Source organism: Chlamydomonas reinhardtii, chromosome 11, assembly GCF_000002595.2.
Source record: "Chlamydomonas reinhardtii strain CC-503 cw92 mt+ chromosome 11, whole genome shotgun sequence".
Lineage (NCBI taxonomy): Eukaryota > Viridiplantae > Chlorophyta > Chlorophyceae > Chlamydomonadales > Chlamydomonadaceae > Chlamydomonas > Chlamydomonas reinhardtii.
Window position 1 is genome coordinate 2,273,439 of NC_057014.1, and position 10,263 is coordinate 2,283,701.

Consider the following 10,263-nt stretch of genomic DNA (forward strand, 5'->3'; position numbering starts at 1 on the left):
GCCCAGACATCACCACACACCCCACCTGCCACACCCACCCTTGTGCACTGTTGTTTCACATTTTCATATGTGCATGTCGCCTGACCTATTTGCAATGCAGACACGAGCAGGGAGCCATGTTGCCAGCCCTCACAGTGCCTTCAGTGCCCCTGCACGCCTGGACAAGGCGGGTGGGGTCCACACCGCCCAGCCATCACCACACACCCCACCTGCCACACCCATCCTTGTGCACTGTTGTTTCACATTTTCATATGTGCATGTTGCCTGACCTATTTGCAATGCAGACACGAGCAGGGAGCCATGTTGCCAGCCCTCACAGTGCCTTCAGTGCCCCTGCACGCCTGGACAAGGTGGGTGGGGTCCACACAGCCCAGCCATCACCAGACACCCCACCTGCCACACCCACCCTTGTGCACTGTTGTTTCACATTTTCATATGTGCATGCTGCCTGACCTATTTGCAATGCAGACACGAGCAGGGAGCCATGTTGCCAGCCCTCACAGTGCCTTCAGTGCCCCTGCACGCCTGGACAAGGCGGGTGGGGTGCCACACATGATTCCGTAGCGTAACTCGCATGCCCTCGCATGCGCCATTGCACCCTTCCCTTGCATGCTCCTCTCCCTTTCCTCCTCCCCTCGTCGTCTTCCACCATGCATGCACACTCTGTACATACACGCTCGCGCGTGCGCCCCCAGGCCAAGGGCAAGTACGGCGCAGTGGAGGACAAGGGCATCTACCCCGAGGTGCGCTCGCCGGCCCGCTTACTTCATGCAACCTGCAGCCCCGCACTTGCCCACCTCAAGCCTGGGGTCCGTGGTCCGTGGTTGTGCAGGTTGTGCCTGGGGTCCGTGGTCCCTTCCTAGCCCCCTGCATGCTAGATTGCATTGTCGGCCTATGGGGACATTGCACCCTCTCCATGCGGGTCCCACTCCAGGACAAATCGTGTCCCCAGGGAGGCGCCCACCTGATGGCACCCCAAACCCCCTGATAGATAGTTCTTTAAGGATGCCACCACGCCGTCCCTAACTGAAGGACAATATATCAGGGGGTTTTCAAGCCAAACCCGCCAGTTGAGGAGGCCAGGAGACGGCGCCCCAAACAAAACGCAGAGCGGGATACAGACTCCGCCACTCAATGTATATGTTACATGCAATCTATTGGAGCAATAGCGCTTGACGGCAGGCTAAAACGTGCTCGCCGACGCTCAAGTCACGACATTGACCGACCAACATCCTGCATAGTTGTTTTGGGGCGTTGTCGATTCACTCTGGGAACCTAGCTGCTTCAGGCTTGCTTCAGGCTAGCTTCAGGAAAATGACCCTAGTCAAGGCTTCAGGATGCTTGCTTCAGGGAAGAGACCATATCAGGAAAACGTTGAAGCACTTCAGGAAAGGGCCTGAAGCACCGACACCCTGAAGCCCTCTGTCACCCGCCCCGCAACCGGTGTTCATCAGAGGTGTCTACAGACACCGAACTGTTATCCCCATTGTCATGTCGATCAAGCACTCTCACCTCCACTGCACCGAGCACCACATGCCCATGTCCTCGTCATAACCTGAATACCTGCAAGCCTGCCGTGTCAGCAGCTGTGTGAGCAGTGAGCAGTGCGCAAGCGATGTTAGAGCATCTTGACTGTGGACTGCAAGCCAGGCAAAAACACCCCCGAGCAAGTAGGCCTCAAGTCCTTGCGAAGAATTCCATCCAACAAATGATTCAGACGCACTAAGGGACATGGGCATATACTTAGCTTGCAAGAGGCTTGAGGTCAGCGACGAAGACGACCGCTTTGACCGAGTTGTAGCCAGCTCCACAGGTCGTTCACAAGCACGGAGCATATCTACATTTGGTTATCACAACTTCCTTCATAGCTTTGATTATTAAAGAACCATCCAGATCAAGACAGCGTCGGGGGTAATGATAAAGGCTCGCCCAATTATTGCTTGACTGCATGTATGTGTTTACAGGGACATATTGAAGTAAATATGTTGAAGAATACAGTAGTGTGCAGCAAGTGGACTCCGTCTGGGACTTCAGTAGCTCGGTGCTGCTGAGTCCCATGCAGCACGCCGATGCGGAAGGGCAACACCCATGCAGCCTACTTCATTTCCCGCGCATGGCCTGCATGCCATCCTTGCCCGAGTGTCTGGTGCCTTCCCATGACGCCGGTGCTGCGTTTAGGATGGAGCAGCCTCGCACCGGTGGTGTAGGGGGGCATGTGTGTGCTGTGTGTGGTGGTCATCAGTAGTGGCGGGTTTTACGGTCTGTGCGTATGCAGGGGAGGCAAGCCATCACCCTCCAGCGTGCATAGATAGCTGGTTATAGCCTATATCCCACAATGCACGAGTTGGGGGGCGGGCAGGCCCAAGCTGGTGGTGGCAATGCCTGGTGTGGGTGCCGTCACCCTTTTTGGCATGCCCCATGCCAAAAAGGGTGACGCCCAGACGTGGGGCCACTGGTGTTGTGTCAGGCCGCCTGCACCCCCTAATTCTCACGCATGACATGCATGCCATCCTTGCCCGAGTGTCTGGTGCCTTCCCATGTCGCCGGTGCTGCGTTAAGGATGCAGCAGCCTCGCGCCGGTGGCGGGGGGGTGCACCGTTAGTGCACACCGTCAGCCCTTGATCAATCGATGTATCATTTTCCCACGTTGGCACCAGACAAAGCATAAGCATGTCATTGTGCATAGAATGTAGCAATATTGATGTTGGTTTGATTGCAAACAGACCCCTGACCTGAAGCAATGTTCCTGAAGCGCGGCATCTTGTGCGAGGCTGGGCCCGACAGCAAGAAACGTGCCCGAGAGTCGCATTCATGCACTCATTTGTTACAAAGCTTCATCACAAAGAACATAGTGGGACTAGCGGTTGATGTACGGTGAATGTCGCGCACATTCTCTTGTTTCTTGCCAACACCTGTGACAGCACAAAATGCAAAGACACAATGCAACAGGCAGCTGCAGTAGGCTGTGCAAATGTCATGCTTCCGGCCTGTTGCCAGTGCCAAACCTGAAGCCTGAAGGTGACGGTTCACTACACCTGAAGCAGCCCTGAAGCAGCCCTGAAGCGAAAGTCGGGTTCCTGAAGCCCCGGCCATTCCCCGAGTGATTGCCGTCAACACAGATATCTGCATAGATGTAATCAGGCTACTATCTGGCCTGATATGGCGTGTCCTGGCGAACGCGACTGTCACATGTAGATGTTTGAGGTCGGCCCCGGCTCAATTAAGTGCCCCGGAGTTACTCTAATGCGGTAGTAGATGTTATACAAATGGTACTTGGCTGGGGACACGACCGGCCCGTAGGGCCGTGCGCGAGTTAGACGTTGCCGACCGACCTCGCAGCGCCACCTTGCCGGTTCCTGAGGCGCCTAGTAATTGCTATATATAAATATGGGTCCCTTTTATGGGGACACGCGGCCACACACCGGTGCTCGCGCAGACCCGGACCTCAACTTGGCGACGCAGCGTTCTTAAGTGGGGGGGCCAAATTCTGTGCGCTGTATTTACAAAACTGGGTCCCTCACGGCTGCCCGGACAGCAAATGGCCGCGGTTCCGACACAAACGCCGCGGAGCGCACTCCCGTATGTGGCCCCAGCTATGTCGCGAGCACGCGCAATGCTCCTCGCAACACAGCTGGGTCACGCCCGGCGCCCCGGCCCCGCCCCCCCCCGGAGCATCGCCCGCGCGGCTAAGTCCGGTTTCTATTATTATTCTTCTTATGATATAGGAATAATAATAATAATAATAATTCAAACGCCGGCCCATGGGGCCTGGCGTGGATTATCGGGGTAAGGTGGCTAGGGCGAGGAGGCCCATCCCCCTCGCGCTGCCACCTCACCACGCACTCCGAGGAGGTGTGGGGGAGCCGTGGCTCACCCGCCTCTCGGTTTGAGTTCCTGCTCGGTTACTCAGCGCATTTTGATAATGCCGCCCGCACTGTTCACAGCGTGTGTGTGGAGCCTCTCTCCGCATACTCGTGCGGCTGTGTGGGTCACCCCAAGTTGAGAGGTGAGCAGCTTAGTGAGGTTGCAAGGGATGGCCCCAGTCACTCCGAGCGCAAGGCATTCATTGGTGGAGTAGTGGACCGTCCATCCGGCCGCTTCCAGCAGTCGCTTGAGTTCTTGGTGTTGTTGGGATTTTTCTTCCCGCTTGTCCAAATGGCAGACGTCAGAGCTGTAACCGATTTCAAGGATATAGATGGGCAGCCGTGCTTTGTTCAGGGGCGGGCGGTACCCTTCTCTATGTGTTTCATGGGCGGGCAGGTTTGGGATGAACAGAATGTCAGGTCTGAGCCTTGTAATAAGGGGTGATGATGTCCTCTCCGCAGCCAGCCAGGCGGGGGGGCGTTGTGCAGACGCATAGTGTGGCAGGTCGGCTAGGGGGCCCGCATCCATGACCATGAACCCGTTCCCGTAGGTCCCTTTGGAGATGCATTTGGCGATACGCTGGACTGCCCAGTTGTGCCGATTGATGTACGCGCCTTTCATTTTAGGGTGTGTGCAGCCTCCGAGGATGTGCCCTCCGGAGTCAGGGGTGTGGCAGAGGGGGCAGTTGCCGTTCCCTCCCAGGCGGTAGCGCCGTTTAAGCTGTGCGTTGAAGAGGTAGCCGTAGCGGGCGTAGAGTATTTGCTTGACCAGCCAGGGGTGCCTGGTGGAGCTGGCGAGGGTGCGGTTGCTGAGGGTGGGGCACATGTTGGCAGATGCTTCCGCCCATTGCTCCAGCACTGGTGTATTATTGGTAAAGCCTTGTTGTGCTTCGGGGGGCAATGAGTTCAGGACTCCACGGTTTAGGTCGCTTAGGTAGAAATTGTCAGAGTTGCGTTTGGGCCACCAGATGTTGGACCACGGTTCGTCTGGTGCTAAGCGTATGGCCTGCCCCATGGCCTCCATGTCGTTGGCGGCGACTTTGGCTGCACCTTTGTCAGCTTCCTCGTTGCCGTGGAGCCCTGTGTGAGAGCGGACTTTCAGCAGCTGGACTGGGACCCCGGCGTCAGCATACATTTGTAGCTCGTGGAGAATGTTTTCCAGCAGGTTTTTAGAAATAGAAATAGAAATAGAGACACCCTGCCGTAGGCAAGTGGTGTGAATTAAGGGAGTGGGGGGAGATGAGGAGGTGGGCCAGGCCCGCCTCCTGTACGCCCCCACTACCGAGCATGTGAAGGCGGGCGTGCAGGCCAGGCCTGCATCCCGCCAGGATGTTACGTCCCGCCCGGGTCGCCAGGTGGCAGTCCCCGTTCGAGACGCCGTCTGGTCAAGACAATGTGGTTGAGGGTGGCGACTGCGTGGTCGTGTAGGGTGTCGCAGCACTGCCTGGCTTTGTGGGAAGTGACGCCCAGGGAGGTGAGGAGGGGATGGAGGTCCTTGCGGATTGTGCCTGCAAATCCGAGGCTGATTGCGCTCTGCGGGGTGTATTGCACTTTCCATCCCGCTTCCCGCAGGTCGGCTGCAAGTGCCTGGTGCTGTTGTGCTTTTTCGTGTTGCTTGGCGGCGTGGTTCGTGTCGGCGGTGTATCCTGCTTCGATGATGTGGATGGTGTCGCGTTCGCTGGGAAGCACGACAAAGTCTGGGTTTAGGGCTGCGGCGAGGGAGATGGAAGGGATTAGTAGGATGTCGGGGCGGTAATGTAGGTGGCGTCCTGCTGGTTTGCCCTCCTGGTCGGGGAGCAGCCACGGCGGCAGGCGGTTGTCAGCCGCGTAGTCTGGCAGATCGGCTTTAGACGTGGCGTCCATTACCATGTAGCAGCCGCCGCAGTCACCACGGGAGATGGCTCGTGCGATGGTCTGGACTGCAATGTTGTGTCGTTTTATGTACATTGCACGGAGTTGGGGGTTGTGGCAGCCTCCCAGTATATGGCCACCGGAGTCGGGTCCGCGACAGAGTGGGCATGGGGCGGGGGTATCGGGGCCAGCGCGGGGGGCTCGGCGGCCTGTGACTGTGCGGCCGAAACGGGCGGCGAGTTTATTGTTCCACAGCTGCCCGTACAGATAGTCCATGCAGCGTTTGGCCTTGCGGTGCCGGCCTGATTGCAGGTTCATGGTTCGGGTGCTGGATTTGATATCCAGGTCTGGGATGGCGTTGGCAACGAAGCCAGTGTAGAGGGTTTCGCGGGTGTGGCCTTGGGCGATGTGCGGGGCCGCGAGCATGGCGATGCCGCGGTTGAGGTCATGCGCATAGTGCCCTTCGTTCTTCTCTCGTGGCACCCCTTCCACAGTCGGTTTCATAGTTTTACGTATCCAGTAGTATTTGCTACGCGGGTCGTTATCGGATTCCTCGACCAGCCACTCGGCCCCGGGCATCTGTTCTCCCTTGGCGGTTTTCACCGCCGCCTGATCTGCGAGTTCATTGTGTGCAATCCCTGAATGTGCTTTGACCTTGAGGAGATTAGTCCGGCGGCCGGCGTGGGAGCGGCGTTTCAGGAGCGCGAGGATGTTATCCAGCAGCGCTTTGTGTTTGCTGAAGGTGAGGAGTTGGGGCTGGTTGATTGTTTTGCGGATGAGGAACAGCGACGCAGCGGAGTCAGTGTATACTGTGACTTCGGGGAGCGCTTGCACTTCGTCTAGCTTGAGCACTTGGTGTATGGCCGAGAGCTCGCAGCGTGTGATGGTGTTACAGCCGTGTTGCCCAGGGTTGACGTCGATTTGATAGCAGCGCAGCGTGCGGGCATCAATCGCTGCGGCCCCCCACGCGCTGGGCTGACCGAGGGCGTCCTTCTGCACTGAGCCATCGGTGTAGAAGCCTTCATAGGGATTGAGGCGGAGGGGCTGGGTGGCCGCGAAGGGGGCCAGGGTGGCTGGCGTGGCCGGTACGGGAGGGGGTGTTACCCGGGGTGCCGCCGGACGGGTGCGGGTCATCCGGCGAACTTGCTTGGTTACCCATCGCGTGTGGGCCCACGTGAGTTGGGGCTGCGGGTCGACGGGCATGCCCGAGAGGTATAGGGATGTGCCTATCGACCACGGCAGAGGTTGCTTAGCGATAAGTTGGTGTGTAACGTCGGTTCAGACCCGAGTTCGATCCTCCCCAAATTCGGTACAGGGGAAACCTCCGTGCGTATTCAAATCACGCACAGGCGCTCCGCAGGGACCGCACGGCTCTTCAGTCGTGTCCTTGTCATCCGTGGCTAACGTCAGATAAGAGAGCGGTCGTGAAGTGCCGGCAAAGGGGCCGGACTCTGGAGCGATCCAGAGTTTCAGTTGAGATGTTGCCCGACAGTCGGCATTACCTGATCCCCCGATCTCAGGTACCGAAAGCCGTGAGGGTAGATCATCCGAGCTGAACATGGATAGGACACCAGGGGCTTAATCCACCCCGCTCCCACCGGTGGGCAGGACCGGCAAATGATAAGGTGGTCGTGGTGACTTCCCGCCTTCTCTCGAACTGGGTTGAGAGATGATCAGCGAAGGCGTTGCCCCGTTAATACATGCTAGGCCCTATGGGCCAGCGTTGGGATTATTATTATTATTATTAGGGATGTGCCTAGGGCGTCGCGTATGGGCTGGGCGAGTTGGGCTCCGGGTGTATTGCTGACCAGCACTAGGTCGTGTTTTAGGGTGATGCCTGTGTCGTTGTGGATCTGGCCGAGAAGGGCGTGTGTTGTTGTGGCGGAGATGCTGCCAAGGAGTGTAACTCTGGGGTGGGCGAGGTATCGTGTGTATGGCGCGTTGCGTTGGGTGGGGAGGATGAGCAGCGTGGCAGTGGTTGGCGGGTTGCGGGTGTTTGTAAGGGTTTCGGTGTGTTCGGCCCATGCTAGTGCCCAGCGGACTGCGTGAGCTCCGTCTTCGGTGTTGGGTTCGGGGCAGGCGACAGCAACTCCATCCCATGGCTGTGAGTACGCATCATAGTTGGCCCCAAAGAGCATGTCTTCTTCGTACAGTGTGTAGTAGGTGGTGGCGGCGTCCGATACGTTGAGGGGTGATGCGAAGAGCTCCGTTGTGCTGCCTATTGCTGTGTGCAGGGTTTGCGTCAGCCCTTCACACAGCATGCGTTCGCCTTTTTCGGTAACAGGGTGGGATTTGGAGCCGCCCCCGGGTTTGTATCGGAGGAGCAGGCAGGCGATGGCGGCCGCAAAGCCTCTGCCCTGATCGTGCTGGGCGTGCACTTCGGGCCAGGTTGTTTGTGCATGCTGGTAGCGTTGCCACAGGAGGCTGAGCCGCTCTGCGCTGATGGTGCCTATGCACCGTCCGCGGGGGTCGTAGACATGCGCCAGGTGGGTGCCGCATGCCGGGGAGCCGGGGTCGAGGACTGTACCGAGCTGGACGGTGTATGCTTGCGTGGGGTGGATGTCTCGGCTAGGGTTGCAGGGCTCAACGTTGATATCTACGTAGTGGCGCAGGGTGCGCTGCCCTCGTGCTGTGTCATTGCTGGCGTCTGTCCAGCGGCCCTGTCGCTGGTCGTGGCTGAGGTGGGTGTCCGTAGCGGGGGGTGGCGGGCGGGGGCCCAGGGGGACGGCGAGGCGGGCGTTAAGGGCGTCTAGGAGTTCCTGCTTGTTGTCTTGTGCATCCAGGATAGCGGCGGGTTCTTCCAAGTCTTCCCATTCCACAAGGACGCGAGGTTCGTTACCTGGGGTGAGGAGCCAGGTAAGGCCGCCGGGTTTGGGGCGGTAGCGGTTGCGGGCGTAGAGGGTGAGGGAGCCGGGGGTGATGACGGTGGGTTCCCACTGGACTCGGTAAAAGGGCGCGCCTTTGCTGGTGGTGTGCGCTATCACTTGTTGTACTCGCTCCTGTTGCCCGTATAGGGTGTTGGTGGTGGTTAGGGCTTTGGTGCGGTAGGTTTCGCTGAAGTGCTTCCATGTGTCGGACGTGGCGGCTAGGTACGCGTCTTGCTCCTCCTGACTGAGCTTGTGTCGGTGTGTGAATGTGGCTGGGGGTGTGGGGCCGAGGAGCAGGCCTCTGAGGTGTGCCGCGGGGTTTTGGGGCTTGGATTTGCCGAGGAGGCTAGGGGCGTTATGGATCAGGTCTGCGCAGTGTGCTTCTGTAAGCGGATCGAGCGATGGATCCCAATCAAATGCTGCGGGCGCATCAGCAGGCGGTGATCCACGACCTTCAGGTTCCCTGACCATCTTAATGCAAGCCCGCTTACGTTGCTGTGTGCCTGGCCGGCGTGTTTGTGCAGGTGCATGGTTCTCGCCGGCGTGGTGGTCCTCCTCAGGCTCGGCCGCCGCGGTGGTGGCGGCGGCGGTGGTGGCCGCAGCGGTTTCTCCGTCGTTGGCAGTCTGTCCGGTGGCGGGGGCGCGCTGGCGGAGGAAGCGGTTAAGCGTGCCCCAGTCGACGGCGGCAGGTGCGGTGTGGGCCGTGTGGAGGCCAGTGAAGGTGTGTCCATCTGGAAGAGTGCGCTGGGCAGTGGTGAGGGGAGCGGTGCTGTTGTGGGTTTTGGCGCGAGTTCGGGTTTCAGCGTGGAGTGCGAGAGTGAGACGGTTGAGGGCTAGCCTGTGCCGCCTTTGGGCCCTCGGCCATGTGTTTTTTAGAGTGTTGGCATCGATGACGCAGGTGCGGTCCGGAGTGAGGAGCTCGCGGAAGTCGCTGGTGAGTTCAAGGAGGGGTTGGATCAATCGGAAGGGCAGGGCCTGTTCCGCGTCGGCGCCTGGCGGCACGGTGCGTGCAAGGAGGGCCGACAAACCGTGTAGTGTAGTGTGGTATGCGCTGCCCTGTTGGGTCAGCTCCAGGCCCGCGTCTGTGATCAGCGACAGCTGTCGCAGGCTGGTATAGAAGCGGCATTGTGTGCGGAGCTGATCTGCGGGTATCTTCTGTGCCACGCTGTGTTGCAGGTGGAGCATGGCGCGGGTGACGGCGCCCAGCCTGCCTCCATCGTTCAGGGCCTGGACGAGAGCCTTGCCGGCGCGGCGGACATACAGCTCGCGGATGCTGCCTACGCCCAGGCCAAGGGCGTTGGTGGGTTGGAGGATAGCGCGGGTGGGGAAGCCTCGTTTCAGGCCGTAGCACATTTTGGCGGTGCTGGCAATCAGGGAGTCGAGGCTGGTGACGTCATGTGTGCTGTACGGCATGAACGGGAGGCTGTAGGCCACTGCTGGGTGGATGGTAAATTGTATCATTCGGAGCTTTTGGTCTGGTGTGGCAAGTGATGTGGCGATGCGTTGCCCTCGCTTCTTAATCTTTTCCCGGATGTACTGTACTTGTGCGCTCCAGTCTAGGGTAGGGGTGATGTGGATGCCGAGGTATTTGTAAGATTCATGCGGGGGCTTGTATGGGATAGCGGTGCCGTCTATGCGGATTTGGCCTTCTAGCATCCGGGCGAGCGCTGCCTGGTGGAGCT